Here is a 12,973-nt window from a genome sequence, read left to right on the forward strand (position 1 = left end):
TGATCGGTGAGCTGCTCTGACAGCTGCTGCTTAAAGTTAGAGAGGGAGATATAAGTCTCCAGCTTCAGTGATTTTTGAAATTCGTTCCAGTCATTGGCAGCAGAGAACTGGAAGGAAAGGCGGCCAAAATAGGTGTTGGCTTTGGGGATGACCAGTGAAATATACCTGCTGGAGCGCGTGCTACGGGTGGGTGTTGCTATGGTGACCAGTGAGCTGAGATCATGCGGGGCTTTACCAAGAAAAGACTTATAGATGACCTGGAGCCAGTGGGTTTGGCGACAAATATGTAGCGAGGGCCAGCCAACGAGAGCATACAGGTCGCAGTGGTGGGTAGTATATGGATCTTTGGTGACAAAACAGATGGCACTGTGATAGACTACATCCAATTTGCTGAGTAGAGTGTTGGAGGCTATTTTGTTAATTATGTCGGTAGGATAGTCAGTTTGTAGTTGTCCACATATTCTAAGTCAGAACCGTCCAGAGAAGTGATGCTAGTCGGGCGGGCGGGTGCGGGCAGCAATCGGTTGAAGAGCATGCATTTAGTTTTACTAGTATTTAAAAGAAGTTGGAGGCCACGGAAGGAGTGTCGTATGACATTGAAGCTCGTTTGGAGGTTTGTTAACACAGTGTCCAAAGAAGGGCCAGATGTATACAGAATGGTGTCGTTTGAGTCGAGGTGGATCAGAGAATCACCAGCAGCAAGAGCGACAGCATTGATATATACAGAGAAGAGAGTTGGCCCGAGAATTTAACCCTGTGGCACCTCCATAGAGACTGTCCGGACCTCTCACAACAAGCCCTCTGATTTGACACACTGAACTCTGTCTGAAAAGTAGTTAGTGAACCAGGCGAGGCAGTCATTTGAGAAACCAAGGCTATTGAGTCTGCCGATAATAATGCAGTGATTGACAGAGTCGAAAGCCTTGGCCAGGTCGATGAAGACGGCTGCACAGTACTGTCTTTTATCGATGGCGGTTATGATATAATTTAGGACCTTGAGCGTGGCTGAGGTGCACCCATGACCAGTTTGGAAACCAGATTGCATAGTGGAGAAGGTACGGTGGGATTCGAAATGGTTGGTGATCTGTTTGTTAACTTGGCTTTCGAAGACTTTAGAAAGGCAGGGCAGGATGGATATCCAGTTGAAGTCGGAAGTTTACATACACCTTAGCCAAATATACTTAAACTCAGTTTTTCACAATTCCTGACATTTAATCCTAGTAAAAATTCCCTGTCTTAGGTCAGTTAGGATCACCACTTTATTTTAAGAATGTGAAATATCAGAATAATAGTAGAGAGAAGCTTATATTTCTTTCATCACATTCCCAGTGGGTCAGAAGTTTACATACACTCAATTAGTAGTTGGTAGCATTGCCTTTTAATTGTTTAATTTGGGTCAAATGTTTCAGGAAGCCTTCCACAAGCTGCCCACAATAAGTTGGGTGAATTTTGGCCCATTCCTCCTGACAGAGCTAGTGTAACTGGGTCAAGTTTCTGCGTGTGGTGCAGAGCTGTTGGCCGGGGTAGGGGTAGCCAGGTGAAAAGCATGGCCAGCCGTAGAAAAATGCTTATTGAAATGATCGATTATCGTAGATTTATCGGTGGTGACAGTGTTTCCTAGCCTCAGTGCAGTGGGCAGCTGGGAGGAGGTGCTCTTATTCTCCATGGACTTTACAGTGCCCCAAAAGGACTGGATTTGCCCATCCCTGATGTAGGCTGTATATGTGCTGTAGCTAACAGCGCGCTCGTAGCACTGTGGCCTTGTTCAGTGTTTCCCAAACTGATCCTGCCCCCCCCCCCCCCCCCCTGGGTGCAGGTTTTGGTTTTTCCCCAAGCACTACACAGCTGATTCAAATAACCATAGCTTGATGATGAGTTGGTTATTTGAATCAGCAGTACTGTGAGTGCTTTGAAAGAAAAAAAGACGTGCACCCAGGGGAGGCCCTAGGACAGAGTTTGGGAAACCCTGCACACATGCCAATACTAGAGTGTGAGAAAAACATCAGTAGAGTTGAAAATGTGATGAAAGCCCATTTAACTTGTGTTTGTTATTCGGTACATGCCAATTTAACAGCAAAAGGTATTTTATGTGCACTATGTCATCACGCAGAACCTTTTATCTGCCACAAGTCAATTTGATGGAAACACATCTCCGGTGGGAAAATGTGCATATTGTTTTTATGCGTATTTTAGAATATTCACATGAAAATCTATCACCAAATTGGATGGAAACTTATTTTATGATCAGGTTTTTTATGCACGGCCCATCTTTTTATTTTCCCCCTTCCTGTCCAAGTAATCCTAAAATATCTCAAAATTGATTGTGTAACTCAAAGAAGTTACTTATAGATGATTTGGAAATTATTTGGTAAATGCTAATATATACAGTAGGTACCATTGACTTGCATCGATTGTCTTGGGGGCATTTTGCCCCAAACATACTCACTTAAAATAAAATAAACAGATAAAAAAGATTATCTCTAATCAAGTGGATTATTTCTATTTAGGCTCCCCTACTGGTATATATGAAAAGGTACATAACTTTTTCTAAATTACAAAATATTTGATCAATGCACCTCAAAACCGTTTTTGTTTAGTGACTTAAAAGTTTAATGAGACAGATGGCATTTTTAGTTGAGCAAGACTAGTGGCATTCAGGGAAAGTGTCGAACACTTTTGGGAGACATAAAGTGGTTTGTGTGAGAATTACAGGAGCGGGCGTTTAACCCCAAACCACCCTAATACAGGAAGGCACAATTTATAGTCCAATATTTACAAGGGTTTTGGGGAAGGTGGGATTGGGGTGCAAGTGTTTAAATTGAACAGTATTTAGCAATCATAATAAAAGTCTGATATCGATATAGTGTTTACCGGTTAATCTATCGTCAACAACTTTCCCTTATTCACAAGGATCCCACAAAACAACTGACCAGTCAGGACTAAACCACCAGGTGGCAGGCTACTCCCACCCAACAACGACTCCTTTCCTGTCCCACAAATCAGTGTTCATCAAGTGCTAAAAGGAGCAGACAGTTCCAGTGTTTGTGTCCTTTATAATTTCTGAGAGTTTCTATCGTTGGTTATGATATATAGTGGAAGTTCTGCTTACAAGAGCCCGGATAGCTCAGTCGGTAGAGCATCAGACTTTTAATCTGAGGGTCCAGGGTTCAAGTTCCTGTTCGGGCGATGCCATTTTCTCTCCAGGGGTGTTAGAATCGTATAACCAATCTTAATAGGTGGTTCAATTACGCAAATCACGTGCCGTACAATTTTCAAAAGTCCCTGTTTGGGCGACAAAATTTTCTTTCCAGGGGTGTTAGAATCGTATAACCAATCATAATAGTTGATTGAATTATGCAAATCACGTGCCGTACAATTTTCAGAGAAGAGTGACCTCTGTTGAACAGGATAGCTTGCAAAGGAGATGTGTGCACTGAAAAAAAACAAGATGTAATTCGTCCTCGGCTCTAAAGTTTATACATTTTTTGTTAAATACTTTTAAATTACTTTACTTTAAATTTGAAGTACATCCCGTACCAAGGGAGTTTTAAGGTGTTTCTTGTCAGATGAACGACAGTAGGCTAATGGCTGACCTCGTGTTGGGACATTTACATTTACATTACATTTAAGTCATTTAGCAGACGCTCTTATCCAGAGCGACTTACAAATTGGTGCATTCACCTAATGACATCCAGTGGAACAGCCACTTTACAATAGTGCATCTAAATCTTTTAAGGGGGGGGGGGGCAGAAGGATTGCTTTATCCTATCCTAGGTATTCCTTGAAGAGGTGGGGTTTCAGGTGTCTCCGGAAGGTGGTGATTGACTCCGCTGTCCTGGCGTCGTGAGGGAGTTTGTTCCACCATTGGGGTGCCAGAGCAGCGAACAGTTTTGACTGGGCTGAGCGGGAACTGTACTTCCTCAGTGGTAGGGAGGCGAGCAGGCCAGAGGTGGATGAACGCAGTGCCCTTGTTTGGGTGTAGGGCCTGATCAGAGCCTGAAGGTACTGAGGTGCCGTTCCCCTCACAGCTCCGTAGGCAAGCACCATGGTCTTGTAGCGGATGCGAGCTTCAACTGGAAGCCAGTGGAGAGAGCGGAGGAGCGGGGTGACGTGAGAGAACTTGGGAAGGTTGAACACCAGACGGGCTGCGGCGTTCTGGATGAGTTGTAGGGGTTTGATGGCACAGGCAGGGAGCCCAGCCAACAGCGAGTTGCAGTAATCCAGACGGGAGATGACAAGTGCCTGGATTAGGACCTGCGCCGCTTCCTGTGTGAGGCAGGGTCGTACTCTGCGGATGTTGTAGAGCATGAACCTACAGGAACGGGCCACCGCCTTGATGTTAGTTGAGAACGACAGGGTGTTGTCCAGGATCACGCCAAGGTTCTTAGCGCTCTGGGAGGAGGACACAATGGAGTTGTCAACCGTGATGGCGAGATCATGGAACGGGCAGTCCTTCCCCGGGAGGAAGAGCAGCTCCGTCTTGCCGAGGTTCAGCTTGAGGTGGTGATCCGTCATCCACACTGATATGTCTGCCAGACATGCAGAGATGCGATTCGCCACCTGGTCATCAGAAGGGGGAAAGGAGAAGATTAATTGTGTGTCGTCTGCATAGCAATGATAGGAGAGACCATGTGAGGTTATGACAGAGCCAAGTGACTTGGTGTATAGCGAGAATAGGAGAGGGCCTAGAACAGAGCCCTGGGGGACACCAGTGGTGAGAGCACGTGGTGCGGAGACAGATTCTCGCCACGCCACCTGGTAGGAGCGACCTGTCAGGTAGGACGCAATCCAAGCGTGGGCCGCGCCGGAGATGCCCAACTCGGAGAGGGTGGAGAGGAGGATCTGATGGTTCACAGTATCGAAGGCAGCCGATAGGTCTAGAAGGATGAGAGCAGAGGAGAGAGAGTTAGCTTTAGCAGTGCGGAGCGCCTCCGTGATACAGAGAAGAGCAGTCTCAGTTGAGTGACTAGTCTTGAAACCTGACTGATTTGGATCAAGAAGGTCATTCTGAGAGAGATAGCAGGAGAGCTGGCCAAGGACGGCACGTTCAAGAGTTTTGGAGAGAAAAGAAAGAAGGGATACTGGTCTGTAGTTGTTGACATCGGAGGGATCGAGTGTAGGTTTTTTCAGAAGGGGTGCAACTCTCGCTCTCTTGAAGACGGAAGGGACGTAGCCAGCGGTCAGGGATGAGTTGATGAGCGAGGTGAGGTAAGGGAGAAGGTCTCCGGAAATGGTCTGGAGAAGAGAGGAGGGGATAGGGTCAAGCGGGCAGGTTGTTGGGCGGCCGGCCGTCACAAGACGCGAGATTTCATCTGGAGAGAGAGGGGAGAAAGAGGTCAAAGCACAGGGTAGGGCAGTGTGAGCAGAACCAGCGGTGTCGTTTGACTTAGCAAAGGAGGATCGGATGTCGTCGACCTTCTTTTCAAAATGGTTGACGAAGTCGTCTGCAGAGAGGGAGGAGGGGGGGGGGGAGGGGGAGGAGGATTCAGGAGGGAGGAGAAGGTGGCAAAGAGCTTCCTAGGGTTAGAGGCAGATGCTTGGAATTTAGAGTGGTAGAAAGTGGCTTTAGCAGCAGAGACAGAAGAGGAAAATGTAGAGAGGAGGGAGTGAAAGGATGCCAGGTCCGCAGGGAGGCGAGTTTTCCTCCATTTCCGCTCGGCTGCCCGGAGCCCTGTTCTGTGAGCTCGCAATGAGTCGTCGAGCCACGGAGCGGGAGGGGAGGACCGAGCCGGCCTGGAGGATAGGGGACATAGAGAGTCAAAGGATGCAGAAAGGGAGGAGAGGAGGGTTGAGGAGGCAGAATCAGGAGATAGGTTGGAGAAGGTTTGGGCAGAGGGAAGAGATGATAGGATGGAAGAGGAGAGAGTAGCGGGGGAGAGAGAGCGAAGGTTGGGACGGCGCGATACCATCCGAGTAGGGGCAGTGTGGGAAGTGTTGGATGAGAGCGAGAGGGAAAAGGATACAAGGTAGTGGTCGGAGACTTGGAGGGGAGTTGCAATGAGGTTAGTGGAAGAACAGCATCTAGTAAAGATGAGGTCAAGCGTATTGCCTGCCTTGTGAGTAGGGGGGGAAGGTGAGAGGGTGAGGTCAAAAGAGGAGAGGAGTGGAAAGAAGGAGGCAGAGAGGAATGAGTCAAAGGTAGACATGGGGAGGTTAAAGTCACCCAGAACTGTGAGAGGTGAGCCGTCCTCAGGAAAGGAGCTTATCAAGGCATCAAGCTCATTGATGAACTCTCCAAGGGAACCTGGAGGGCGATAAATGATAAGGATGTTAAGCTTGAAAGGGCTGGTAACTGTGACAGCATGGAATTCAAAGGAGGCGATAGACAGATGGGTAAGGGGAGAAAGAGAGAATGACCACTTGGGAGAGATGAGGATCCCGGTGCCACCACCCCGCTGACCAGAAGCTCTCGGGGTGTGCGAGAACACGTGGGCAGACGAAGAGAGAGCAGTAGGAGTAGCAGTGTTATCTGTGGTGAGCCATGTTTCCGTCAGTGCCAAGAAGTCGAGGGACTGGAGGGACGCATAGGCTGAGATGAGCTCTGCCTTGTTGGCCGCGGATCGGCAGTTCCAGAGGCTACCGGAGACCTGGAACTCCACGTGGGTCGTGCGGGCTGGGACCACCAGGTTAGGGTGGGCTGGGACCACCAGGTTAGGGTGGGCGCGGCCACGCGGTGTGAAGCGTTTGTATGGTCTGTGCAGAGAGGAGAGAACAGGGATAGACAGACACATAGTTGACAGGCTACAGAAGAGGCTACGCTAAAGCAAAGGAGATTAGAATGACAAGTGGGCTAGACGTCTCGAATGTTCAGAAAGTTAAGCTTACGTTGCAAAAAATAAATAAAATAAAAGATCTTATTGACTAAAATGATATAGTACTGCTGGCTGGTGAAGTAGCCTGGCTAGCAGTAGCTGCGTTGTTGAAAGTGAAGCTGGCTAGGTGACCTCGACAATTTCTCTAAATTTCTCTAAACTACACAATTATCATGGATACCAGGACAGCAAAGACAACTAGCTAACACTACGCTAATCAAGTCGTTCCGTTGTAATGTAAGTTTCTACAGTGCTGCTATTCGGTAGAAGTTGGCTAGCTAGCAGTGTTAGCTAGCAGTGTTGGCTAGGTAGGAGGACGGCAGCGCGGCAGGCGAAAATAGCTGGCTAGCTAACCGATAATTACTCAAAGCTACACAATTATCTTAGATACAAAGCTAGCAAAGAAAACTATGTAGCTAGCTAACACTACACAAATCAAGTCGTTCCGTTGTAATGTAATCGTTTCTACAGTGCTGCTAATCGGTGGCTAGCTGGCTAGCTAGCAGGGTTGACTACCTTACGTTACGTTAGGACGAGAATACCTGGCTAGCGAACCTCAGCGAACCTCGATAACTACACAATTATCTTTGATACAAAGACGGCTATGTAGCCAGCTAAGTAGCTAGCTAAGATCAAACAAATCAAAGATAGCAAAGACAACTGTGTAGCCAGCTAACACTACACTAATCAAGTCGTTCCGTTGTAATGCACTCGTTTCTACAATGCTGCTATTCGGTGGCAAGCTGGCTAGCTAGCAGTGTTGGCTACGTTGCGTTACGTTAGGGCGAAAATAGCTGGCTAGCGAACCTCAATAACTACGCAATTATGTTTGATACAAAGACGGCTATGTAGCTAGCTAAGATCAAACAAATCAAACCGTTGTACTGTAATGAAAATCAGACCGTTGTACTATAATGAAATGTAATGAAAAGTTATACTACTATTCGGTAGACGGTGGACGTTTGCTAGCTGCTGGGCAGATACGATAGACGACGAAATACGATAATTACGCAATTATCTTTGATACACAGACGGCTATGTAGCTAGTTAAGAAGAAATTGCTAAGGTTGGACAAATTAATCCGTTGTACTATAATGAAATGTAATGAAAAGTTATACTACCTGCAGAGCGAATGCAAATGCGACCGCTCGCTCCAAACCGGATGTCGTTGAAGAAAAGATCAGCAAGATTCATACTATGGACTATGAATCGGAGTTGGCTATGCTCGGCTACAAACGGTTATCGATCTGCTATTACACACGGATAATAAGCTTATACATCACTAATAATATAGTAGCCAATCATTTTTTTTATGTACAAGAAATTAATTAATGAACTGAGTTGCAGGCCTAGACAAGGACTCAGTCTTGAATGCAGGGGATAAACAGCACAGCTGGCTTGTGCATATTTGCCAATTTTTATTTAGGCTCACAATCTGTTTTTTCCCCAGTAGTTTTCTGTTTTACTAGAGACCTTATTCTAATATGAATCTTGCTGATCATATTAACAGATTGGCCTTGGACAGAGAAGGCGAGCACAGGCTGGTTGTGTAGCCTACGGCATTAGCAACTCCCGCTCAAGGCGGTAATGGAAAGCCATGCAGTTTTCATGTTTTGGGGCCCACTACTGCATGGTTGAAATCTGCATCTGACCATGCATTCTGTCCTTTCTTGATGTGCGCCCTCTGTTGCCACTGGGGTTCACTGCAGGTTTTACTTGAATGGGAGTGGAACGTCTATTTTAGGTCATGGCTAGAAGGCTTCAAGCTTTTGTCAAATTAACTTCAGATTTCACTTTTTGTAGCGGGTTAGGATAATTTACTCAGCAACCAGATGGGATGACGTATCGCTGCATAATGCTGTGGTAGCCAGCTGGTTAAGTGTGCCTTGAATTCTAAATAAAGCATCCTCACACCATCACACCTCCTCCTCCACCGTGCTTCACAGTGGGAATCACACGATCAGAGATAATCCATTCACCTACTCTGCGTCTCACAAAGACACCGTGGTTGGAACCAAAAATCTAAAATTTGGATTTATCAGACCAAAGGATATATTTCCAGGTGACTACATCATGAAGCTGGTCGAGAGAATGGCAAGAGTGCGCAAAGTTGTCAAGGCAAAAGGTGGCTACAAAAACAAGATGTAACTGACCAGCCAGACCAGGTAAGACTACACCACCAGGTGACAGGCCACTCCCACTCAACACTGACTCCTGTCCTCCAGTCCCACCCATCTGCTAAAAGGAGCAGTTAATTCCAGTGTTTGGATAGGTTATGACAAATACAGACCATAGTTTCTAGCACTGATAATGTATAATAACAGTTCCCCGTGTATAGAGCAGAGCCCGGATAGCTCAGTCGGTAGAGCATCAGACTTTTAATCTGAGGGTCCAGGGTTCAAGTCCCTGTTCGGGCGATACAATTTTCTCTCCAGGGGTGTTTAAGAGTCTGTGTCCCTTCATAAAAGTAGTTAAATTGTGTCGTATAATTTTCAGAGGAGTGACGTCGGTTGAACAGGTAAGCGCGCAAAAGAGATTTGTGGACTGACAAAAATATGATGTAATTCTTCCGCTGCTCTAAAGTCTATACATTTGTTGCATACTTTGAAATGCATCCCGTAGCCTAACAAAGTTTTTTAAAGGGGTTGCTTGTCCGATATGCAAGTAGTAGGAGTTGGCCAAGTAGTAAAACGCCAACCTTGTGTTGGGCCTATGGATTGGAGTCGGCTATGCTCGACTACAAGCTGTTATTAAGCTAGCTGGTATTACACACGGAAAATAAACCGATACATTACTAGTAATATAGTAGTAGTATTTTATTTGTGTCCAAGATATTAAAAGCCATTATAGGAGTTGCAGGGCTAGACTAGAATTCAGGAAAACAGAACAGCTGGCTTGTACATATCTACCTCCTGGTAGTAAGAAAAAAGGGTTTTTGTAAAAGTAGGGGAGTATGTTTGTTTCTTTGAAATGGTGCAGATACATCAACCTTCGCTTCAGGGGTCTCTTAGCTGTCCACGTGGAATCCATGTGTTCAGGCCAAAAAATGCATGGGCCAACTGTTACTCGTTCTGAGTCTCATGAAAATGGACATTGATGGTCTGTAAAATATGTAGGCATATATTTATTTAGGCTCACATTCTGGTATTTTCAGAGATGTTTTTGGTTTATTGCAGACAGTATTCTGTCTCTTTTTCTGCTCATATTGACAGTTTGGCCTTGGCGAGAGAAGTCGAGGCTGTGTTCTGTTCGGCATTAGCGACTCTCCCTCAATGCAGTATAAATGGTAAACCATGCGGTTTATATGTTTTCTGGCCCACCACTGCACGATTAATTTCTATTGTATTGACCCGCCATTGTCTATCCCATAGAGAATTGTAGAGGACTCTAGTGCCCATAAGCCAGTTTTAGCATGGGTGGTGCCATTGAGACTTTCACCATTTTGAAGTAGTCAACTGGGCGGGGCTTCCTATGGGTTAAGGAAGGATCACATAATTCCATTTGGGTAATTCGGAGGGATAATCCAATTAATTATACTTGTGAGCAAACATTCCATAACTGCAGGTGGCAGTAAAACGCCAACCTCAACTTTATACCTATTCAAATGGCACACTCCAGGTGGCTGTATGCACCCTTTTTAGTTTGTTTACCAGCTCATAGAAGCAGTAGAAGAAGAAAATGGACTACTTCAAAATGGAGATGGCCGCAATGGCGCTGCCTAAGGGTTTCTATTGCTCCAATTATTTTATGTCAGTACTGCAGTTTAAGTGACGTCCGGCCTAGAAAGCCAAATTCCATAGAAGGCCACATAGAGAGGTCAGATTTGAAAAATCACTTTAGTCATCACCTTTGTGAACAAATCATCCATTGAATTATTAAAATAATTGTCGCTGAGGCCAAATGTTTTTGTTCCCCCGTCACTTTCAGTCAAAGATATTAACTCTCTTTTATATTCATCCAGTGTCTGCTATGTTTTTGGATGACGTGATGATGCGATTTTGGTCTGTATAAACCGGATGCAACCCAGATATAAACAGCGCTGCCCTGCATTGTGCAATTCCAGTCCTCTGGGGCCTGATTGGTGTGAGGATCTGTGTTTATTGCACTATAACCCAATACTATAACATATGTGATTGAATATTAGCAACTGTTGGTCTGGGTGTGTGCTGGAAGTAACATTTGCCCCAGATAAGTGTGCTGAGAAGCTGTGGTTAACCTTGAGCGAGAACAGTATGCTTTCTATGCAGGTGCAAATAGCTCAAACAATGTTACAGAACTGTCTGACCTCAGTCTCTAGGGTGTGGGAGCGTAATCTACACAGCAACAGCGCCGGACACCAAGGAGCGCCAAGAGGCTGGGACCAGCCTGAGCGCCGGCGATAGGCTGAGCAAGTTTAAACCACGCTCAGCCTCTATTGTGATAGGCCAACAGACGGGTTGGAACTACGTCTATCACAGTATAAGAACAGCTGTTTACTTACATCCTGCCAGTTCTCTGCTTTACCCTGTGTGTTGATACAGTGAACCCGTATATACGAAAATTGCATTTACCATTTATCACTTGAGTTTAATAAAAATACTTAAAGTATATTCGGTGACTCTGAATCACATTTTGTCCTGATACCAGATTGAATTGACACAACCATTGACATCGGTGTCACAGTTTTGCCCCAGCCCCAGCTAACACACCTGACTCCAATAATCACCTAATCATGATCTTCAGTTTAGAATGCAATTTGATTAATCCGCTGTGTTTACTAGGGATGGAGAAAAAGTGTGACACCAATTAGGCCCCCGAGGACTGGAGTTGCCCAGCCCCAGTGGGACAGATAGAATGATGAGTCCTCTATCATTCTCTATGGTCTATCCTTGCTGTGCTTCTCTGTTACCACTGGGGGCTACTGCAAGTTTTACTTGAATGGGAGTGGAACGTCCGTTTTAGAAGGGCGTTTTAGAAGGGCTAACATACAGTGTTATGTTTATGGTGTTGTAGCAACCTTATTAACTTACTTAACTTAACTTATTTATGTGAACAGTACCGCACGAACCGAAGCACTTGTCTTTAGAAATCATGTTATTTACAAGGGGTCTTCAGGCCTCGTTGGCGCAGTAGGCAGCGCGTCAGTCTCATAATCTGAAGGTCGTGAGTTCGAGCCTCACACGGGGCAGACATATTTTATTGTAATTTTACGGTTGAAATGTGTTTTTTTATACAATTTACTATATTCTATTTTGAATAATGTTTATGGAGAATCATCACTTTGTGTGTGCCTCTGTGTTTGACAGTGGTAGTTGAAACTGGGATCCAGTGGAGGCTACTGAGGGCGGACCAATGGAATGGCATCAAACACGTGGAAACCATGTGTTTGATGTATTTGATACCATTCCACCGATTCCGCTCCAGCCATTACCACGAGCCGAGCCATTTAAGGTGCCACCAACCTTTTGTGCTGGGATCCCGTGTTATGTTGTCCTGTCTTTTGTCCCAACTAGACCTCTCTTATTTGTGGCCAGTCTCCATCCATGCACTTCTTTTATTACTGAAGTAGGAGTCACTGATATTGCGATACGTTTTAGGCTCTGAGGAATGCTGTGGTCATCAGTGCCCGGCTAGCTCAGTCGGTAGAGCATGAGACTCTTAATCTCAGGGTCGTGGGTTCGAGCCCCACGTTGGGCGCAATTGTTTTTGTAGGGACAGCAGCGGAGAGGAAGTGTACTTGGAATTTTGGAATTTTTGTATGAGTACTTTTCACAGGAGTTATGGCAGACGTTAGTCTCCCGGCAGTCTCTGTTCTGGGCGCTGAGATTATGGTAGAGGGAACAGCACTAGTTCTGTCATGGCATTATAAAGTACCAGTATATGTGTTTAGGGAAAGAGGTTTGCAAAAGCGTTGACGACTCTCCAGCATGTTGTCACTGCTGTTTTCGTTATATTTGTAGAACCAGATGTTCAAAGAGAAAACGAAAAGATTTCGTCCCTGGGTGGGCTCGAACCACCAACCTTTAGATTAACAGTCTAACGCGCTAGCCGATTGCGCCACAGAGACGGTGAAACGTATCAGATTAAAACACTTTAAAAATCTGCATCGTCTGGAATTGGGTGACTGTCAGAATTTTATTAGAGTTTAGAGAGCACCGGTAAGGGGTGATTTGTATTTCATG

At 45.6% G+C, this 12,973-nt stretch overlaps 5 non-coding genes across 5 annotated transcripts; 4 read left to right on the top strand and 1 right to left on the bottom strand.

The window, feature by feature from the left end:
- Nucleotides 1-3,113: 3,113 nt before the first annotated feature.
- Nucleotides 3,114-3,186, top strand: trnak-uuu (transfer RNA lysine (anticodon UUU)). Its single transcript has one exon. It is a non-coding gene; the product is annotated as a tRNA-Lys (tRNA).
- Nucleotides 3,187-9,156: 5,970 nt separating this feature from the next.
- Nucleotides 9,157-9,229, top strand: trnak-uuu (transfer RNA lysine (anticodon UUU)). Its single transcript has one exon. It is a non-coding gene; the product is annotated as a tRNA-Lys (tRNA).
- A 2,677-nt stretch (nt 9,230-11,906) lies between these two features.
- Nucleotides 11,907-11,979, top strand: trnam-cau (transfer RNA methionine (anticodon CAU)). The gene has a single exon. It is a non-coding gene; the product is annotated as a tRNA-Met (tRNA).
- A 436-nt stretch (nt 11,980-12,415) lies between these two features.
- On the top strand, nt 12,416-12,488 carry trnak-cuu (transfer RNA lysine (anticodon CUU)). Its single transcript has one exon. It is a non-coding gene; the product is annotated as a tRNA-Lys (tRNA).
- Nucleotides 12,489-12,784: 296 nt separating this feature from the next.
- trnan-guu (transfer RNA asparagine (anticodon GUU)) lies at nt 12,785-12,858 on the bottom strand. Its single transcript has one exon. It is a non-coding gene; the product is annotated as a tRNA-Asn (tRNA).
- Between the last annotated feature and the right edge of the window lie 115 nt (nt 12,859-12,973).

The sequence above is a fragment of the Salvelinus fontinalis genome, chromosome 41 (genome assembly GCF_029448725.1).
Source record: "Salvelinus fontinalis isolate EN_2023a chromosome 41, ASM2944872v1, whole genome shotgun sequence".
Classification (NCBI taxonomy): domain Eukaryota; kingdom Metazoa; phylum Chordata; class Actinopteri; order Salmoniformes; family Salmonidae; genus Salvelinus; species Salvelinus fontinalis.